Source organism: Cupressus sempervirens, chromosome 1 (assembly GCF_028749045.1).
Source record: "Cupressus sempervirens isolate cs-2001-9-10 chromosome 1, ASM2874904v1, whole genome shotgun sequence".
Classification (NCBI taxonomy): Eukaryota; Viridiplantae; Streptophyta; class Pinopsida; order Cupressales; family Cupressaceae; genus Cupressus; species Cupressus sempervirens.
Genome location: NC_143118.1, coordinates 397176526 through 397200214, shown reverse-complemented (window position 1 = coordinate 397200214; position 23689 = coordinate 397176526).

Here is a 23689-nt window from a genome sequence, read left to right as displayed (position 1 = left end):
CTTAATCTTGTTTTGAAGGATGCTAAATGCTCTATAATTAGGTGCAAATTTTCCACCATGTTTCTTATTAGGCTTTGTTATTTGACCTTTTTTCATATCAAGATTTACTTGAGCTAGGGTAGATTCTCTAATCTCCCTTTCCATTTTTAGAAAATAATGCCATTTATTCTCAACTATCTCATATAGTTCCTTGGGCATGGTATTGTCAAGTTCTAGAGGTTTGTTTTTTTAATTCTGCCATCATGGCATACACAAATTCCTCTACTTTGCTTTGCTCTTCCCTACTGAGCTTATTGAAATCAAGTCTTTAAATCATTTAAATATGCATTTTTAACTTTTTCACAAATTTTATCAATTGCAAACTTTGGAGGATGACTTACCACTCTAAATTGGCTGTGGTCCTCTGATTCTATTCTCTCTTCATCATCTATATCTAGTTGTGCCACATACTTTCTTCTTTTCTTTGGCTCTTCAACAAGCTATTCACTAGCCTTCTTCTTCTCTTTTGATTGTTCCTTGGCCTTTTGTGTGGAGGCCCTTGTAGTAGCCCTTGTTGCTGGAGCTAGCTTAGCTTGAGATGGCTTAGTGACCTTCTTGGGTTTGGGCTGAGCTGGAGGCTATGTTTTTTCCTTTCTCTTCTTTTTCTTGGTAGGTGTAGGTGCTTCCTTGGCTTCTTCTTCCTCAACACCTTCATCCTTGTCTCCACCTAAACCTTGTGTCAGCTCTATTGGGTCTTGCTCTTTCTCTTCGTCTTCTTCACTTTCTCCTTCTACTTTTCTTCTTCTTAACCACTTGTTTCTCCTTCAATGCTTGCTCCAAATTTCTTCTTTATTTTCTTTACTATTTTATATTTCTTCTTGATAAAAAAAGTTGTCTTTAAGTCTGTCTCAATATTTGATTTAACAACATCATATGTGCCAAAATGAGGAGCCTTCTTGTCTATCTCTTTTGCAAGAAATTCTATGATTGCGACTGAGGCTTCATCTATATCAAGTTCATATCCAAATGGCCTTAGCCATCTTACTCTTGGTATGGTTGCTTGGATGTAGGTGTTGTCAATGTCAACCAAGAAACATATGTCATTTATGTGATTTTCCATAGGGAAACTAGTATTCTAACCCTTTGCTTCATGAACTTCTTAAAATCTTCAAAGTAACTTGTCATTTGTGTCTTAAAATTGTCACCCATTTGATCAATAAACTCATTGATTTGTGTAATTGTAGTTTTATTAGGGTTCTAATTCACCTTTCCTATAGAAGGAAACTCTTCCATAACATAAAAGAATATACACATAAGAACTGAACCAAATTTACATTGAGCACCTTTTGATGTCCTTATTGCTCCTAGGTTCTCATTAATTTGCTGCAACATAAGTTTTGCTAGATCATAGGTGTGATCTTTCTTCACCAGTTTGTAGGCTACATCAAGAACTATGCATCGTAGAATGTTCAATTTTTTGGATTGATAAAATTTGTGGGATATTATTCTCACAACAAAATCTAGAAGAGTATCGGTGACAGTATCAATAGTCATACCCCTTTTATTCTATTTGGCTCTAGTATTCCTTTCAATGATCTCTTTGGAATCACTACGCAGGGTCTTAGGCTAATCTATGGTTAGGAAACCTATAAACCTATGCACTATCCTTTTTGTGATCTTTACTAGTCTTGGTTCTAGCCATAAAAATCCATTGTGAATTCTACTCAAAATAATCAGTATCCATTCAATTTTGAATCCTGTAGGGTAAACTAGGGCATTGGTCAAACCCTTCTTCTCAACTATTTGGAATTTGTTCTTTAGAATATTGTTCTCACACAATTTGTCATAGGCTTGGAATATTTCTAGATCACCTATGGCACCAATTTTATAGTTATAACACTTTCTCACATCTTGCACCATGACAACTTTAGGTAGTATGATAGACAATGCACTAGCTAGGTCATTTCTATAGGAAACTTCTGGGATTGGCCTAAATTTGAGTTTTTTGACCTTGTTGCTAACTAATTGAACCTCATGACCTTCCTTTCCTTTGGGATTTCTTGAGCTAGAAGCCATTTTACCAAACTAGGGTTTAAATGTATTAAAAACTTTAATTCTGCATAGCTCGGCACTTGGTAAATACCTTTAAATTGATGAATTTGTGCTGAATTGCTATTGAAATCTATGTAAATGGTTTTTAGGTTGCTACTTGATCACTTCTTTGCTCTTATCATCTTTTCTTTATGTTTGAATGGCATGAAAATGATCAAAATTCAGCCTTATACCTATCAAAACCTAGCATTAAATGCTTTGTGCATACAACTATAAACTCGGCACTTGAAGGATTCAACATGACTCAACTCCCATTATATTTCATTTACTTGGCTTCAACTAGTTTTTCACTTCACTTGGCTCCAACTATCAACTCAGTTGCTATTAGAAACTTGACATCCATTAGAGCTTTACTCAGCTTCAAGGGTAACTTGGCAGGTTCTTTAAAATTTTACTTGGCATCTTTTCTCATGCTAATTTCTTCTTTGCAGTATTCCTATGTTCTTTGGAACTGATGTATGATATAGCTTTGTATATTAGTCCCATACACCTTTCTTTTACTTAGTTTGATGAAGTGTGATCACTTGACCTTTTGGGTGAAGTGATCCCTCCATCTGATGTGCTGCACTCATCTTTATTTTTCTAAGTCTTGTTCATTTTCCCTCTTATTTGTTCAACATCAACCTTCTCTTTTCCTTTGTTGACTTCAGTCTTGGGTGCTTTAGACTTTTTTGGGTAGTTCCTACTGATATGTCCAGTCTTCAAGAAATTGAAACATGTAGTTTGACTTAACCATTTTCTATAATTTCCTCTAAAATGTGTCCTTATGCAATTTTCAAGAATGTGTCCATACTCCTAACAATAGTGACAGCTATACCTGGTATTATAATCCTAGTTGTATTGATGACCATGGTTGTTTCCTCTTGTAGGCTGATTAGGTGTCCACATAGGCTTTGATCTGCATTCAAATGCTCTATGTCCATTTTTTTTGCACTTGTAGCAGTAACCTTCAAATCTTGGTGTCCTCATGGTCTTGATTCTACATTCATGCACTTGATGTCCTTGTTTTTTGCACTTGCAACAAAAGCTTGCATTTTTAGGTTTATCATGTTGATGACTATTCTTGCTCCTACACACATTAGAGGTATGTCACATTTTACCATAGAAATGACAAGTAGGATTAGTATTCTTACCTTTGTTGCTCCTTTCTTTTGTAGTCTTGGATGATTCTACTTGCTTAGTGCTAGTGTAACCAAGTCTTGAAGTGTCATTACTAGCCCTTGGTGATTTTAGTAGTTGCTCAAAGTACTTGATAGCCTCATTGGGTTTGTTGAAGCTTTTTGCTATCTCCTTCTCTCTTTTCAATTCATTTTTTAGTTGATCATTTGGTATCTTCAATTTACTGATCTTAATGTCTTTCATGTTTAGTTCATGATGAGCATTCATCATCTGGCTTAAGGTGTCAAGCTACATGTTTCAGATCCTTTCAAACTCAATTGTCTTCTCCTCCAGTCTATTGGTAAGATTTCTCTTGTCATCTTCTATCATGGCCTTGTCTTCAATGGCTCTCTTCTTTTGTTTAGTTACTTCACAAAGCATTATGGCTTGTGACTCTTGTTCAAGCTTGAGTAATTTGATTTCTTCAACTTGTGCTCTATTTTCCTCCATCAGTTATGCTATTGTTGCATCAAATTATTTGGAATCTCCATTTGAAAATACTTGTGTGGTATCAATCTCCTTGTAGTGTATGTCATTTTCAGCTATGGCTATGTCCTTCCTTCTTTTTAAGGATTTTCTCAATTCTTCTCTAGCTTCTTCCACTTTGTGTAGAGTGAGGTGTACATCATTCACCTGATTGTCTATGATGTTCCCAAGTTTGAAGACTTCCATCTTCACATTTTTTCTCTAAGCTATTAGGCTTCTCCTTGTGAGAACCAGTACTTTGATACCAATTGTTGGAATGTTCAAAATGGGAAGAGTACTTCTAAGAGAGGGGGGGGGGGGGGGAGGTGAATCAAAAGTACCACATTTTAAACCTTTTCTAATCCTTTAAATCAAATAACTGAAAATAAGATGCATACATGTAAACATATTAAGTAAACATAAAGAAAACACATGCACATAATACACATAACATCAAATTTGGTAACCTAGAAACCCTCTAGAAATAAGAAGTTAAAATTGGGGTGGGGATAATACCCACAAAAATTATTGTAGCAATAAATGTTTGACCACTTTTGATGGTCTGCCTTGTCAAAGGCTTTATACTGTATCAATAGTGACCTAGTTAGAGGATTTACAAACACTTTACATGAAGTGTCACCTTGTTAAAGGATTTACAATAGGCTATTAAGGCCACTTAATACAATAGGATTTTCAATCACCTTCTCCAAAGGTTCTTGCACCTAGCTATTAAGCTAACCTATCAATGTAGGATTTCCAACATCTGATACAATGGAAAGAAAGTATTAGAGCAATAAACCTGATAGTATGCAATCTTTAATTTCTTGATTTAGGTACTTGATCTGCTCTCTCTGATGTGACCCTTTCTTGATCTGATCTCTATTCTTGTCCCTTGTCCTATTTTGATCAACTGTATGTGTAATTGCTACTCTGTTCCCTTAAGTCTTTCACACTTCACTTTGAATTTCACTATAATTTCCCCATTTACTATTCTCTTCCACACATGCAATGGGGTTTTCATCCTCATTTTAAAGATTGTGAAATCTTAGGGTTAGGTATGGATTTATGATCCATATTGAATCTTAAGTTCTTGCTCATTCCTTGCATTTTTATTATTGGTTGCATGCTGATCACATAGAAAATGTAAAATATTTGTCCTTATCCTTGTTCACCTTCTAAATCCTTCTATGTATGTTCCAAAAATGGTTTACATCTGAGTTTTTGAAGGCACAAACTCATATGCTGATTCTGTGTTACTTGGCACATACAGGATTACTAGTGCTTAGCACATGTTTGATCCTGGATTGCTCAGAACCTATTACATCCTATCTTGTTCAACACATGTATGATCTTGGATTGCTTAGTATATGAAGCATTCTAAATTTCTCAGCATCAACTATGACTTGGCACCTATATATCATTCGACACTTATATAATGCTCGACACCTGAAGATTACTTGGTAGCTATTGGAATTTTGACTCGGTACACACTGTGACTCGGCATCTATAGTGAAACCAGTTAAGTCTTTTGACACTCAAATGCTAAAAATATTCTAAGACCAACAATATATATGTAAATTTGATGGTTATAATAGAGAAGGAAGTAATATGAATGTTTTTTTGCAAGGAACTGCAAAAGACTAATCATATATCATCACAATCAAGGTTTTGGTAGTTATCCATATAACTTATAATGTTGTATATGTCTATTTGACCAGTGATCTCACATTTGTATTCTATTTATAACTCCTCATAGTGTTAAGGATTCTAAAAAGGCCTAGTCCTCTAACTAGGACACATACACTATATGCATGTAATAGACTCCTAATAGGGTCAACATCTTTCAAAAGATGAATTTGATTAGTGGATCATTTTTTGGGTATACCATACCCATCGACGCTTTCCCTTGGCTAGGGCTTCCCTAGCTAGCAAAATATCATGTTACAAGTTTCCTTATGTTATGCGCATTACTACTTTTCAATCTATTCATTTATCAAAGTTCAAGGTTTGTAATTGATATCCATAGTTGCTCGAAAAAAGTTATTGTGAATACTAATTCATCCCCATCTTAGTATTGTAAGGAAAATTGCAATAAAAATTATAACCATTTTCACATAACCTATAATAGATTTGAAACAAATATACAATTTCAATCCACATTCAAGAGAATAGACAATATACAAGCAATGCCAAAAATGTTAGCCATTTAGAACACCGATAATATGGTTAAGTTGAGATCAAGTAAAGATACTAATAAATATGGTGATAATTTCCCCATCATTTTAATGATGGATACCCTTTATGATGACAAATGGGCTGATTTAATGATGACTTGGAGAGTTTATTGCAAGGATCTATTGGAATTTACAAGTGGGAAGAATACTTTTGAGAGGGGGGGGGGGGGTGTGAATCAGAAGTACCAAACTTTGACTATAAAACTTTTAACTAAAATCAATTCATTAATGAAACATATCTAATTAACATGAAAGTAAAGGAATGCATGAAAATAGACAACACAATATTTGATCGCCCAGAAGCCCTCCAAAATGAGAAGGTAAAACTGGGGTGGGGATGAAACCCACAATTTATCACTGCAGCAATATGTAACTTGTCAAGGTTACAAAGTTTGATCATTATCAATGGTCTATCCTATGAAAGGCTTGCCCTGTTAAAGGCTCAAATACTTTGTTAAAGGTGACCTATCTAAAGGATTTATAAACATTCACTTGGAATGTCACCCCATTAAAGGATTTACAATATGGCTGTTAAACTGACCTATCTTCATAGGATTTCCATTCTCCTAGTACAATGGCTAGAAAGTATAGTAGAATGTGATGACCTGATAACTTATAATCTTCAATTGCTAATTTTAGATCCTTGTTCTGTCCAATCTAATTTGATCCTTTTTGATCTAATACGATTCTATTCGAAGTGCTGATACTCTATTCTGACCAATTGATTCTGCAATGTTGTCCTTCTTCTAAGTTATTACACCCCTTTCAATTCCTTCAAACTTCACTAACATTCTTCTCATGCATTCTCATACAATCCTTAATAATGGGGTTTTGAGCTCCTTAAAAAAGTTTCATAACTTAGGGTTAGGTATGAATCTATGATTGAGATTCATCCATCTTTCCCACTCAAATCTTTCTATTTTTTTGATTGGTTGCATGTTGATTTCATAGGGAATCAAAAAGATTTGATCTTATATTTTAATCATTTGAGATTCATCCTATGTCAGCTCAAAAATGGTTTACATATGAGTTTATGAGGGCACAAACTCTTATGCTAACTCTGTGCTACTCGACACTTACTGATTAATGATGCTTGACACACATAGGAAATCTGTGTTGCTCGACACCTATTGAAATTTTGTCTTGCTTGGCACCTATAGAAATTCTTTCTTGCTCGACATTTATAGTTCAATTGGCACATATACTAGCATGACATCGTCTATCTACTCAGCATCTATTATAACTTGACACTTGATGAATTTCTAGCTCGACACATACTATAACTCAACATCTATATTATACTCGACATTATCTAAGAAAATTTATTTAGTGTGTTGACACTCAATTGTCAAAGCCAATCTGAGACCAAAAATCTCCCCCTTTGACATGAGTTTCAAAAACACTTAACTATACATGATGAATATAATCTCTTCGAGTATAATATACATTCTGTTTGACATATATACAAAACTTCAAAAATTGTTTAAAATTTTGTGAAGATACCTTAAAATTTGTAACTCCCCCTGAGTTGATGTGCCTTTACTGTATCCATAACTTCTCATGCTAATTTTGATACTCTTTATCTCTACTTTGCCTTGTCTTTCTTTCTTTATCTACTCTATTCTATCTGCCTTGCTCTAGTTTTACTCCCCTTTTCAGACATCTTCCCTTGAAGTTATAATTTCCTTTTAGCTTATCTATTTTTCTTCCTAAAAATTTATCTCCTTATCTCCCCCTTAGTTTTATCTCCCCTTTTTATTATAATTATCTCCCCCTTTTTTCATACTTATCTCAAAGGGTTCTATACATTAACTGAATACTTAGCCAAAAAGGATTTATTTACCTCCATTATTATCTTGAGAGTAGCATCCCAGTTATCTAGTGCAATTTCTAGTGATTTAAGCTGGATGGCTGTCTGTGCTGCAAGGTGAACTAAGCCTTCCAATGTAGAAAGATTGGGGTCTTTATTTAGAGCATTTTCAGCATAGGTTAGTTCTTCCTGAAAAATTTCCATGTGTGGGCTGATAGTAGATTGAATTTGTATTAATTGGCCTTTACATTTGCCTCATCTACTGTTAACACAGCTAGTTTCTTTTGAGTGTCAAGGGTAGTATTAAAATGCTTCTCACTTTGAGCTATATATTTAAGTAGTTGCATAACATATATCCTTAGGTTCCTCTCCAAGCTCATTATTCACTAGCTAGTCTCTTGGGGTCACACAAATTTGAGTACAATGAGAATATATTCTCAAGTATTGCTTTTACCTTTTCAATCTTTTTGGCCAGCTCAACTTGTGAAAGTGCTATCTCACTTAATATTCTTTCATTCACCTTTTTTTGCAACCTCTTTTTAGACCATTCTAATAGTTTTGCATTTGCATCAAGGTCTTCATTATGTACTTGGTCCACTATACTAGATAATTTCTCCATGATTGGCTTTTTTTATTAGGTACCTGCAAGCTAAATGCATCTAAAAAAATGTCTTTTATCTCAATCAAATCTTTCCTTTGTTTATACTAATTTTTGAGTATCTCTTGCTTCTTCTTCCTCTCAAGTGCCTCTTGCACTTCATTTATTGAATCAATTTTCATATTTTCATAGTCATATTTGGGAATGACTATGTCCTCATCTAATGCAGGGTCTCCATAGTGAAGTACCCTTACTACTCTTGTTGAGCTCAAGCTTGGTGTAGATATTTACAGTGGTATGGCAATAGTGCTCAGCTTTTGAGGCATTTTTGGAGTCCCTATTGTAGGCAAATTTACCAATGTTTTTATTTCCTCTTACTCCTTCTCCTTTGTGGTCTCCTCCTTTGTTCTTCCTTGATCAATTAATGGGATCTTTAGTAGTGACCTTGTTCTTGTGTTGTAGTGACAGATGTATCCATCTATCTTGTTTGCTCCCTTGTAGGCTCTGTCTCCTCTGTCCCTTGTGTCTTTTGTTCAGTCATCAAGACTTGAACTATGGAATCAACTTTTGATGTCTCTACTACTATTTGTACTATTGGTTGTCCACTTGTAGCTATTGGGATATGAGAAGGTGGTTCTTGTGGATTCACCTTATCCCTTTTTATGTCTGCTACAACCTTTTGCAATTCTTCCACACTCACCAAGACTGGATTTGTACACAATTGTGCTTATAGTGTGGTCTGGTGGAGAATATTTTTGAGATCCTCTATAGTTAGTGGATTTATGTTCTAACTAGAGTTGATAGGAACATCTTTAATAGTTACTATTTCTGTAGGTGTGAGAGTTACACGTGGAGGACTTGGTGGTGCCAATTGTGTGTCTTGTACACTATGTTCTTATTGTTGCTCCTCAGTAGTTGCCATATCATATTTTTGTGTCTCCTTCTCCACTTTTTCATCTTCCTTTTCTTTTTCACCTTCTTCCTCCTTATCATTTTCCTCTTCTTCTTCATTGTTTCTTCCCTCAAAGGGGTCTGACTCCTTCTTTCATAGTTTTTAGGCCAAAAATTAGTTTCCACATTTGTGTGGACTTTTTCACAACATCCTCAATTTTATTTTGTAGAATACTGAATGCTCTATACTTGGGCAAATTTTCTCCCATGCTTCTTATTTGCCTTACTAATTTTCCCTTTACTAAGTTTAGGCGTTACTCAAGCCAATGTTGAGTCTCTTATTTATTTTTCCATATTGAGTCAATAATGCCATTTATTTTCTACAATAGAATATAACTCCTTAGGCATTGAATTGTCAAGTTCAAGTGGAGTGTTCTTGAACTTTGCCATTATGGTGTAGACTGTCTCTTCAACCATGTTCTATTCCTCTCTATTCAAATTATTAAAATCAATACCTTTTAAGCCTGACAAATCTACATTATCCCTAATATTATCACATATGTTTTCTAAATTAGACTTAGTGTGACTTACCACTTTGAATTGGGTGTTGTCATCATATTTTGTTCTTTCTTCATCTGATTCAGGAGGTGCAACATATTTTCTTCTCAGCTTCTTTTGGGTTGGACCTTCCTTTTTAGTGGCTTTCCTCTTTTCCTATTCCTTGGCCTTCTTTGACGTGGCTCTTATACTGGCCCTTTTGGTAGGCTTTGCTGGGCTTGGCTTAGCAACTTTCTTGTGCTTGGTAGTTGGTTTGGTGGTGGCTTTTCTTTTCTTTGCCTCTGGTTTGGTGTGTGCTACCTTGCTTTCCTCTTCCTCCTCAACACCTTCCACCTCTTCTGCATCTTCTCCCATGTCTTGGGTCAATGCAAGTGGCCTTTGATCCTACTCTTCTTCATCTTCTTCACCTTTTTCTATGAATTCACCAAATTTAGCTTTAAGCTTCTTTACCAGTCTATCCTTTCTCTTAAGTGTTGAAGCAGTTTTCAACTCCATGTCCACATTGGATCTAACAACATCAAAAGTGCCAAAAGGTTTTGCACTTTTGTCAATGTCTTCTGCTAGAAATGCTATGATTTTTGCTGATGCATCATCAATATTAATCTCATAACCAAGTGGCCTTAGCCATCTCACCTTTGGTACTGCTATTTGGATGTATGTGAAATCAATATCAACTAAGAAACATATATCATTGATGTGCTGGTCAATAAGAGAGACAAGTATTCTGAGTCTCTATTTCATAGGCTTCTTAAAGTCTTCAAAGTAGCTGGTCATTATTGTTTCAAAATTTTCCCACATCTACTCTATGTATTCATTCACTTGTACTATTGACCTGTTTGTCTTCCAACTTACCTTTCCAAAAGAGGGGAATTCATTCTGTACATAAAAGAATAAACATATCAAAATTGCTCCAAATTTGCATTGGGCTCCCTTGGACCTTCTTATGGCTCCCAAATTCTCCATAATCTATTGTAATTGAAGTTTAGCTAGATCATAAGTATGATCCTTCTTAACAATTTTGTATCCCATGTCTACTACAATACAAGGTACATTGTTGAGTTGGCTTGATTGGAAGAATTTATGAGATATGACTCTTGTTAGATTATGGTGACTGATTAGGAAAGTACTATACATACTCTATAATTAGTGGAGAAATTTTTTTTTTGGGCCCTATCTTATCGAGATTCATAGATTCACCATTCGTAGATTTGGGTCGACATGTTATAACCCTAAAGTGGTTTAATACTTGTATAAAAGGGCTTAGGGTTAGGGATTGTTTTATATAGTGTGATGCAAAATTGGTTCTTGCTGTAGTATTGAGCTATAAGGGATTACCGATTGTAATTATTGGATTGTAATAAGATTAGACTTGCTATTTGGTGGATGTAGCCCAAGGATTGGGTGAACCATGTTAAATCTTGGTGCCTTGTGTTCTTTTATGTGTGATCTATTATTTTATGTTATTGGCTATATTTGCATGTAATTTGTATTTTTTTCCGTGGTTTTATCCTAACAACTCTAATAGAAAATTCTACAAGAGGATCCTTGATGGTGTCAATTGTCATCCCTCTCTTGTTCCATTTTCCCCTAGTGTTCTCTATGGCTTCTTTAGAATCACTCCTTAGGATTTTTGGCCATTCTAGGGTTGGATACCCAGTTACTCTATGTATAATTCTTTTGGATAGTTTAATGGGTCCATCCTCCAATAATAGGCATCCATCATGGATTCTGCTTAGCACAATTCTTACCCATTCCATTTTAAATACTGTAGTGATATCTAGGGCACATGTTAAGTCCTTCCTTCCCATAATTTGAAATTCTTCCTTCAAAACCTTGCTCTCACATAGTTTATTCTACACTTCCCTAATATCCATATCACCAATTGCACCTATCTTACAATTATAGCACCTTCTAACATCTTGCACCATCACAACTTTAGGTGGAATCATGGATAAAGCTCTAGCAAGGTCGTTCTTATAAGAAACTTTGGGAATTGGTCTAAAATTTGGTTGTTTAACTTCATTACTGACCAATTGGACCTCAAATCTCTTTTTTTCCTAGGGTTTTTTAGAGCTAGATGCCATTTCTTCAAACTAGGGTTTCAAGATGTAAAAATTGCTTAATTGCATAACTTGACACTAGTGTAAATACCCTGAATCAACAAAATGATGCTGAATCTTGGCTTGAATCTACACAAAAGCTTCAATCTCTTCTTGGAAACTATTTTTGCACTCTTCTTGCTCTTTCTTTGTGTTCACGATGATGAAAAATGATTGAAAACATGACCTTACACCCTTCATTTCATGGTATTTAATGCTGAGTGCATATACAACTATTCACTCAACTCCTTATGCAATTCTATTTCACTCAGCTTCCATTAATTTTCCAATACTCATAACACATTGGAGCTTCCCTTAATCAACTTCAATAAGAATTTCCCTTCACTCGACATCCACTACTAATTTAGCTTCTACTTACCTTGACAAACAACTCAGCAACTGAAGGCAACTTTCCTTACTTGGAAACAATGTGAAAATTTTGAAATTTTAACTTTTCATCTTTGTTCATGCTGATCTATCCTTTTCAGTGCTGATTTAGTCTTAGAATTGATGTATGATAAAACATTTGAATATCAGTCCCACATACCTTCATTGCTTAGTTGGATGAAGTGTGACCACTTGACTTGTGCTACTTCCATATTTTCTTTTCCATGTTCTATTCATTTATCCTCTGATGTGTTCAACATCAACTTTTCCTCTTCCTTTGTTGAACTCTGAGTTTGGTGCCTTTGACCTAGTTGGTCAATACTTGTTGATATGTCCTATCTTTAGATAGTTGGAACATGTAGTTTGGCTGAACCTATTGACATTAAGTCAAGTTTGTTATTAGTGACAACACTTATTGAGATTCTGTATGTTTAATGAGCTCATTGAATAGTCTATAGTGTTTTCCATGTAATTCAATAGCCACCAAACTTCACAGTTCCTACAGAGCATTCTAGTGGTTACCAAGAAAATTCAGGCAGTACAGTTCATACTGAGCAGTTTAGTGGTTACCAAGCTTCGTAGTTTCTATCAAGCTATCAATTCATGTTAAACAAAGTTAGTGCTAATTGAGTGATGAGATTATTAGTTTTTACCAAGTTCAGGTATGGTAAATGTGGAATTTAGTTTCAATCAAGTTGCACATTATCTACTGAGTTGCCACTGTAGACCGAGTTCAAGACTACTTTAACATGTTTAGTATGGATTGAGCTTCCAATTCTATCAAATTTATGATGATGCCAAGTAATGAAAGTGGATGCTGTGTATCAAAAATTCACCAAGTTAGTCTCCAGAACTTGAGTGTCTTCATTTGAGCTAACTTTGTAATATTGGTGCTAACTTGTACATTGGCCGACTTTACAATTTTGTAAATTGGATTGATATGTGTGTGTGTAATGTATTGTATCATATTCAATATAGTAGAATGGATTGATGAGATATGTGAATGAAATGTATGCATGCGAATGTGAATCAGTAGCAAAGAAAAGTGTATTGTAAGGCCATATCAGGAGAAGTAGAGTTATATCTATCACATAGAGGTGATCAGTACTTCTAAGAATCTTTATCAGCAAATCAGTTGTAGGTCAAAGATTTGTTGTTTCATCCTAACAAGTGAATTAGCTCCACAATCCTCTAACAAGGTAGACTTAATAGTCTTTTATCAAATCTCTTTATCGAGTGCATACTTCATTGTATGTTTGTGAATCCTCTAACAAGGTGGACCTAGCAGTCTTAATTGCTCCTAATAGGTAGAGCATTAGAAGTGATCATTGTAAGCTTGAACAGACCAACTTTATGCTGTAGTGTTGAAGTTTTGTGGATATCATCCCCACCCTAGTTTTACTTTTTATTTGGAAGGTTTCTGGGTCACCAAATCATTGTGTTCATGTGTCATGAATGTCTATGTTTTCAATTTCTCATGCATGCAGTTAGATTTGAGTTAATGAATTAAATGATTATTATGTTATTGCAATTAAGGTCTAAATTTGTTAAAAGTTTTAAGGTTACTGATTCACCCCTCCCCTCTTAGTAACCTAGCATAGTCTTGAATATTTCCAACAATTGGTATCAGAGCTTTGTGGTTCTTAGGATAAAGCTTGACAGCTTGAGCAAAGATCAAGGACAATGGAATTTTCAAACTTGATAAAGCAATTGACAATGAAAAGCTAGATCTAGAAATGACCATTGCACAACTCAAGAAAGCAAAGGAGCAACTTTCCCAATCCTTGAAAAGAAGGAAGGAGCTTGTAAATTAGATGAATGATCATCAATACATTGAAGAAAAGATTGAAGATTTTTTTTTCCCTTTAAGTAGTTCAGATGAAGCAAATGATGCAATCAAAGAACTTCTAGAAAAGAATGGTTCCCTGCAAGAAGAAGTAAGAAAATTGAAAAGAGAACATGAAATTCAGTCAATAAGATTGTGTGAAATCTTAGAACAAAGAAATAAGGAAAAAGAAGACTTGGATGCAAGGAACAATGAAATTCAAAATCAATCCCTTCAACATGAAAATCTTATTGATCAACTCTCTAATGCAAATGAAGAAATCACGAGTCTGAGATATGAAAATGAAAGGTTAAGGAATGACTTAAACAATGAAAGGCAAATCAATGAAAGGATAAAAATTGATCTAAATTCTAAAAAGCAAATCAATGAAAGAATAATGAAATCCCAAGTAGACATGGATCAATTGAATAAAAAAAGTGAGTAGAATCTTTATAGGCAAAAGGGTAAGGTACGACTTGGATACAAAGAAGAAGGTGAAACCTCCAAACAAGGTGCTCAAAGGAATCAAAGACCTACTTGAAATCACTATGGTAAGATAGGTCATACATCAAATAAATGTTGGAGTAATGGAAAAGAAAAATTCAATGGTAAATGTTACAATTGCAATCAACATGGTCACAAGGCTAATGAATGCAAAGAGAAACCAAAATCTAAAGGAAAATGTCACAAATGCAAGAAACAAGGTCACAAGGCATCAAATTGTAGAACCAAGTCATTCAATCCAATAGAGAAAATTGTGAAAGCATTATTTGGTTGAGACTATAACACCTGGTGCAGATGTCATTACTGTAGAGAGTATGGACACATTGGCATGAACTTTGTTAAACATCACACAAGGAAGAGAGATACCACCATAAGATGTTACACTTGTACAAAACTTGGTCATCTAGCCAAAAATTGCATGAATACATGTAGAATTGAAGATGAAAAGAAGGAAAAAGTATATAACATCAAAAAGAAAATGAGGCAACAATGGATTCCTAAATCCAATGAGGAAGCCGGTCCAAGCAATGATGGTCATGCCACTCAAGAAGTGGGTGACTCCACCATTTCCAACGAAGTTCTTAAGTAAGAATTGGAACTACATTATCATGGTCACATCTAAAATAGTTCCAAAATTGAAAAGAAAAGAAAGATCCAAATCAATATTTGAGATACAAGGGATCACAAAAATATCACTATCAATAATCACCAAGTAAGGTTGGGTCATGGATTCTATCGAGCAAGGTTGGGAGTAACTAGTCACACATGTTTGGTTGCCAAGTTATGAAGTATTCATTAAGCAATCTGAGCAATTAGTGGATGACAACCTGTCACACATAATGATGTCATCATAACTACTTTCATATCAATAATTAATGGTAAAATTTTATCAAAAGGGCAAGAAATTGAAATCATTTTTCACAAAAATCTTAAAGCATAATTGAGATCAAGCGAATTGCAAAGCAATCAAGTGATTTCGAGAAGAATTTGAAGTAAAATTTCTTGAAGTTTTTTGTATCCCACTGAGTAACCATGGCAGCACCAAGCAACAAAAACAAGACAAAGAAAGGGTAAAAAATGTTGGTCTGACGAGTTGAATGGAAATTGCCAAATTTCAAACTTGTACCAGCAATTGCAGAAACCCTCGATCCAAATGGATCACAATTGCAAATCCCTCCTAAGGTACTTCTCATTAATGATATTAAAACTCATTTTAAGTGTGCAATTCAAGAAATTATAACCCTAGAGATGGATGATTCCCTAGGTGAATTATGTGTAAATGGTGTTCTTAAACTCGAGCATTACCACTTGGAAGATAAGGGTTTAACCCAAATTCCCCACCTACCTCAGAGTTTCCAAATCAACTGGATCAGATACATCCTAAGCTAAGTTCACAATGATTAGTTATGTCTTGAGCAACTAGTTTTGATTACTAAAAAGATGATTAATCATATCACTGGCCTTCCAATGCTCTCCAAAGCCAAATCTACTAAAACCCTAGGTTAGGTGGAGTTAGAAAAGAAAACCTTAGCCAAGTGGGATAGAAAAAGCATGAAGATTAGTAGTGTAACTGATACAGAACTAAAATTTGGCATACATGTGATAGCACACAAGATTTATAGTTTGAGCCATCTCAATAGTGTGTCATGTGAAGTAGTAGACTTGGCATTCAAAGTCATGAAAAATAATGTCATATGATCTTGCAGACTTATTGTTGAAATAGTTCAACAAAAAAATGGAAAGAAAAAGGAAATCCAAGAATAATCCTTGTAAATTTGGTTCATTGTTGACATGTCTATTTTTTCTATGTTCAAAAGTTTTTCCCTTCAAAAGGTACAATCATATGGAGAAAGGATGTGCCAGTTTTGTATCAAATTAATAAGTAAATTTTAGAAATGAGTGAGAATTTTGATAACATAATGGATAACTACTTCAATGTTTTCAAGGAAAAAATGAATAATTGATTCAGGATTCCCATGAAATTGGTTGAGGATTACAAAGATGATGTTTTTTTCATGGTAGACAGTGACAAAGTCTACATTTAGGTAGTGATTCCAAGAGTTGTATGGGTAAAACCTCTTCCCTATGAGGTGAAAATTGATGAAGAAAAATAAATAATTGAAGCCTTATTAAATGAACCTATTGATCCAAAGGCACCACACTTTGGAACCTATGATGAGGCCAAGGCAAGAATAGAGCTTGAAATCAAGCTTCCACAGGTGGTTAACAAAGGTAAGAGGAGAATAGAAAAACTCAAAACAAACACACCTCTTTTTTTAACTAAAGGTAAATGAGAAGATGATGATGATGATGATGTAAAGGATGAAGATGAGTCAGAAGAAGAGCCAGTGAAGAATAAAGGCAAGGTGATCATCACCAAGCCATCAAAGGAATCCACTGCAGTGTTTACCAAAAGATCTAGTAAGAAAGGTAGTGAAGTTGTGTTTAGAAAGCCTCCTCTCACCTTCTAGGAAAGACTAAAACAAATGGAATAAAGTGCAGGCATAACCAAATTTGAATCATTGAAGTATGAGACTAGGACAGAGGCTGAGAAGAAGCAGATTGAAGAATTGGTGCTAACCAAGATGGGTAAATGGAACTATTCCCTTGACTAGATAACTTCTTAGATTTCTAAAGATCTATTAGAGAGATTGAAGCCAAGATGGGACTTAGCCATGTAGACAAAAAGAGATATCTATGAACAAAACCTGAGGTAATTGTTATCGAGCATTACAAATGTTGAGGTAAAAGAGTCTATGAAGAAATATGAAGACAAAATGACTCTTAGATTCAATACTTGTTTAATTTTGTCAAAGGATATAGAACATGTAGTCAAGAATGCTATAGGAATGCAGAAGAATATCTATCACTTGCAAAAACTAAGTGACTCTCTAGTAGAAGTCAAGGATGATGACAGTGATGATGAGGAAGAAAAAACAAATTTTGAAATAATTCAGTTTGACAACAAAGGAGTTGAAGAAGATAAAGAGGAGGAAGCTATTGAGGAAGTCAAAGAAGATAATGAGGAGACTGATCCTATGAAGATAACTGCAATAGTCATTTCCTCACTTCCTCATTCTCCAAGCAAATCAGCAGCTACATCAAATTCGAAGTCAGCTTCAACAAGTTTGATTGTGACCACAGTAGAAACATCAAATGTCCAAACACTCTTTGCTCCCTCTCAGCTCAACATATCATTAATAGAAGCGTCTACCCCTTCATCTACCAAGCTGTAACCTCCCTCTTCTTTAGTTCCTGACTCAGGTTCTTCAGCAGTATGTATAACATGTTCTACAATTTTGTGTTCTTTAGTAGTAAGTATAGTTTTGAGTTCTACAATTTTGGATTCTACAGTTTTGTTTTCTATAGCTTTGGATACTTCTATAAGTATATTAGTTTTGGATTTAATAAGCATTCCAATCACTATTCTATCTATTAGTGCTATATCAGTTTTTAATGCTAGTCCTGCTATCTTTACTAGTGTTTCCATTCCAGATTCTAGGGTAGTTTGTACTAAGGTAGTTGAACTCAAGACTTAACCTTGTACAAGACGTTTGAGTGGAAAGGAGATAGAGGAAGATATTGATTTAGATGAGGAAATTGAAATTCCAAAGTGGGATTTTGATATTTCCATTTTAGATCAAAAGAAATTAGCTAGTCAACTCATCCAAAAGAAAGCCAATTAGAAGAAATTAAGAGAAGAAAGAGACAGAGATTATAAAATCATAGAGAGTGCTAAGGATATTTTAACTGAGGTTATAGGTGTTGAAGTTGATTCTTCTCAACACATTTTATTTCAATTAGAAGAAATAATTTAGAAATTTAATGAGGACTCCATTGGTCAAGAAAAATTGATTAAGAAACCAGAGAAGAAATTTGATAACAAAGTGCTTGAGCACATTGCTCAACAAATTGCTATTCAGCAAGTGAAACTTTCCTCAATTTTGACCAATCTTGAAAATTCTTGCGCAAATGATACATCACTTTTTGCAAAGTTATGTGATATCACTGAGCATACTAAGGAAATAAAGAGAAAATTGAATAAAATTGATGAATATCTGAAGGCTAGTGCACAATAGTTGCAACTTGACCCTAGTTCAAGTTCTACACATCGTATGAAAATCAGATTCTTGTTAGATATGCAGACATAATTGTTGAGAGAGGAAGCAAGGATCCAGTCTTCACTAATAGATATTTAAAATATGATCCTTCCCATCATGGATAAAATGCAAAAGCACATTGCCTATTCTAAAACATTGATCGATGACAATAATTTCTCAATTGTAGATCACATGATCGAGCTCTCTGCAAAAGTGCAAGTTGCTCTACAAATGTGCAAAGTTTTGCAAGAAAATTGAGATAAGAATTTAGCTCTCATACTTAAGGCACATTCTAAGTTTCTTTCTTACATTGGTGTATCTGTGTAGATAAGTTTTGAGTAAATCTTTGGCATTATTGTCAAAAAGGGGGAGAAACAGAATATATTCTATGTGAGTCTATATGTATATATGAGGAGAAACATGTGGTATGTATATTGTGTGGGGGAGAATCATGCAAAAAAAAGGAAAGTACATACAAGGATAAATTTTGAAAAATCTCAAAAAAAAAATAGTATTCCAGTATCGAGCCAATATCATACTGTAATGTATATAAGTTTTGGTTGATAAGTGTTTTTGTCACTAATGCCAAAGGGGGAGATTGTTGACATTAAGTCAAGTTTTTTATTAGTGAAAAAACTTATTCAGATTCTATATAATTACCGAGCTCATTGAATAGTCTATAATGTTTTCCATGTAATTTAGTAGCCACCAAGCTTCATAGTTCCTACTAAGCATTCCAATGGTTACCAAGCAAATTCAGGCAGTACAATTCCTATCGAGCAGTTCAATGGTTACCAAGCTTCGTAGTTTCTACCGAGCGATCAGTTCATGTAAAATGAATTTAGTGCTAACTAAGTGATGGGATGATTAGTGTTTATTGAGTTTAGGTATGGTAAATGTGGAATTTAGTTTCTACCAAGTTGCATAGTATCTACCGAGTTGCCAGTGTAGATTGAGTTCAAGACTACTATGAGATGTTTAGTATGGTAAGAGCTTCCACTTCTATCAAATTCATGATGATGTCGAGCAATGACAGTGGATACTATGTATCAGAACTTCACCAAGTTAGTCTTTAGAACCCAAGTGTCTTCATTTGAGCTGATTTTGTAATATTGGTGTTAACTTGTACACTGGCCAACTTTACAATTTTGTAAATTGGGTTGATATATATATATATATATATATATATATATATATATATATATATATATAATGTATTGTATCATATTCAATGTAGTAGAATGGATTGATGAGATATGTGAATGAAATGTATGCATGCAAATGTGAATCAGTAGTAGAGAAAAGTGTATTATAAGGCCATATCAGAAACAACAGAGTTATATCTATCACATAGAGGTGATCAATACTTCAAAGAATCTCTATTAGCAAATTAGTTGCAAGTCAAAGATCTGCTTTTTCATCCCAATAGGTAAATCAACTCCAAAATCCTCTAACAAGGTAGAATTAATAGTCTTTTGTCAAATCTCTTTACCAAGTGCATACTTCATTGCATGTTTATAAATCCTCTAACAAGGTGAACCTAGCAGTCCTAATTGCTCCTAATAGGGCAGATCATTAGAAGTGATCATTGTAAGCCTTAATAGGCCAAATTTATGTTGTAGTATTGAAGTTTTGTGGGTATCATCCCCACCCTAGTTTTACTTTCTATTTGGAAGGTTTTTAGGTTACCAAATCATTATGTTCATGTGTCATGAATGTTTATGTTTTTAGTTTCTCATGCATGCAATTAGATCTAAGTTAATGAATTAAATGATTATTGGCTTATTGTAATTAAGGTCTAAATTTGTTAAAAGTTTTAAGGTTACTGATTCACCCCTCCCCTCTTAGTAACCTAGCATAGTCTTGAATATTTCCAATACAACCATCTGCTGTAGCTTCCACTAAAGTGTGTTCTTATGTAGTTCTTTGGAATGTGTCGATATTCTTGATAGCAGTGACAACTCTGCCTAGTGTTGTAGTCCCAATTGTAGTGATGTCCATGACTATTTGACTTTTTTAGTCGGTCTAGTATCTATATAGGCTTTGATCTACATTAAAAGGCTTTGTGTCCATACTTCTTGCAATTATAGTAGTGACCTTCAAATCTTGGTGTCTTGATGGTTCGAGTCTTGCAGTTGTGTGCTTGATGACCTTACTTATTGCACTTGTGACAGTGATCCATGTTTTTAGGTTTGTCATGCTAATTGGCATTATTTCTCCTACACAAACTAGAGGTATGTCCCTTTTCACCACAAAAATGAAAAGTGGGTTTTGTGTTCTTACCTTTGTTATTTCTTTCTTCTATAGTCTTTGATGAGTCTCCTTCTTTAGTGTTGCTGTATCCAAGTCTTGGAGTGTCATTGCTAGATCTTGGTGATTTTAGTAGTTGTTCAAAGTACTTGATAGCTTTATTTGGTTTGTTGAAGATTTCTAAAATTTTCTTCTCTCTTTTCAAGTCATTTTTTAGTTTTTCATTTTGCATCTTTAGTGTGGAGATCTCAATGTCCTTAACATTTAGCTCACGATGGGCATTCATCATTTGGCTTAGGGTGTCTAGCTGCATGTTGGAAATTCTTGCAAGCTCAATTGAATTTTCCTCTAATCTGTTGGCAAGGTTTATCTTGTCTTCTTCTATCATAGCTTTATCTTCAATAGCTCTCTTCTTCTTTTTAGTCACTTCACAAAGCATCATGGCTTGTGATTCTTTCTCAATCTTGAGAGTTCTAATTTCTTCTGCTTGAGCTATGTTCTTCTCCATTAGGTTTGCAATTTTTGCATTGAACTCCTTAGAATCTCCATTGGCAAACACTTTTGAGGTGTCAATCTCCTTGTATTATGTGTCATTTTCATCTATGACAATTTATTTTCTTATTTTTAGGGATTTCCTCAATTCTTCCCTAGCTTCTTCTAGAGAATGTAAAATGAGATGTATCTCAATCTCTTGATTCTCTATAATCTTCCCAAGCTTGTAGACCTCTATTTTTGGATCTTTTCTTCAAGTTTTAAGGCTTCTCCTTGTAAGAACTTGGCTCTGATACTAATTGTTGGAATTTACAAGTGGGAAGAATGCTTCTAAGAGGGGGATGAATCTGTAGTGCCTGTCCTCATTTACATTTTTCTAGATACATTGTTGCTATCATTTCTAAACTCTTTTAAGCCAATTTTATGTTGATGGTTAGTAGCATTATTTTGAGACTATCAGATATTGTGTTATAGATTTAGTTCATATGTGATGAGATTACTTAAACTCTACATTTCATGTATGCATGATGATTATTACATTATTCTTAGTTATTGATGATGTTTAGCTAAATGGATTATTACATGTGTTTTCTTATGGATACTTACCCCATACTTGCATGTGTATGGTGTGTGTGTTTTTTCTCTTTATGTATGGTATTTTTGATGTGGTTAATGAAGGGAGTCGTAGTCACCAGCTAGTCGGGATCTACATGATGCACCACTTCCTGCCATTGCTTGTTTAGCTTAGCGTATATATATGTATGTACATGCATGGATTTTATGTAGGTTGTAGGTACTAGGTATCGACTTCCCTGAATTGTTAGGATGAGCATACCCTATTGCACTATCTCAATCGTAAGCGAGGGGAGATAAATTCTCAAGTCCAAATCCTAGACCCTTATACCATTTGTCCTAAAAAGGTAGGACAAGTATTTGAGATGTTTTACCTACCAAATGCATTGGATGATGTAATTCATGATTTTAACCCCTTAGACTGATTTTGTTTGGATTGTTCTATGATGGGTTTTCATATTTTATTTTGGAAGTCTATGGTGAATTTTTTATTAATTAAGTCAAACATTAAAAGATTTAATTAATAATTTAATTATTTTGGAAAAATTAATATAATATCATGATATTTTGATATTTTGATTTTAATTAATTAAGTGGGGAATTAATTGAGTAAAAGGATTAAATAAAAGAAATTAAATTAAAAATAATAGTAATAATAATAATAAAATAATAAATAAATAATAATAATAAAAGAATTAAAATAAAAGTTATAAGTCTACCTAGGAGTAAGTGCACCTCTTGAATGCACGTGTCTACAACACAGGAGTTAGCGCACAAATTAAGCACATGGTGTCTACAACCTTGTGACTCATCTAGAAAGTTGGAAAAGACTCGTGCTTAGTTGTCAATGCTTATCTCATCTTCTCGTTGTTTCTAGAGACATTCTAGGTGCTTCCTAAGAGTTTTTTATATTTAGGCACTCCTAGAAGCTCGGGGAGCTTGTTTGAAGGACCCAGGAATGTTGGAGAAGGAAGGAGCTTGCTCTATAGATTCTGAGGAGAAGTGATTTAGCATTAGTATCCAAGTAGACACTCATGATTTTTGCATATGATATTTTGCTTCTTGCACTTCCTATCTTCTTCGTGTCTTCTGAATGCTTTATGAGGATTTTATGTGTGGAATATCTTGGTTGTATGCATTCTTGTCATGGGTAGTTAAATTTCTATATGAGAAAATCCCACATGCTTAGATCTGAGGAATATATGGGATTAGGGTTTAAAATGCTTATGAAAAACCTATTAGAAGGATTAAATAGGTAAATCTGAAGGACAATCATGATAGGAGAATTCTTATTTTACAAAAAATTGGAAAGTCCTTTTCATTTACAAATTATGTATATATTGCAAAAATGTTTTAAAAAGATGTATATATGTGTGTGTGTGTGTGTATAATAACAAATCTGAGAACATTATTAACAAACGTTTATATAAAAATTATATATATTAAAAATGCTACATCTTAAAACTTAAATTGGAGCGCAATTAGGAAAACATTTATTAAAAATGTTTTAAATTTTTTTTTGCAAATTTAAATTGGGCAGGGAGGGATGAACCCATACCCCCACCCTGCTGTGCATGGCAAAGTGCCGATGGCTCTGTTGCCACAGGCACTGCGACAGTGTGCTGTCGCAGGTCTGCATCAGCGGGCCTGTACG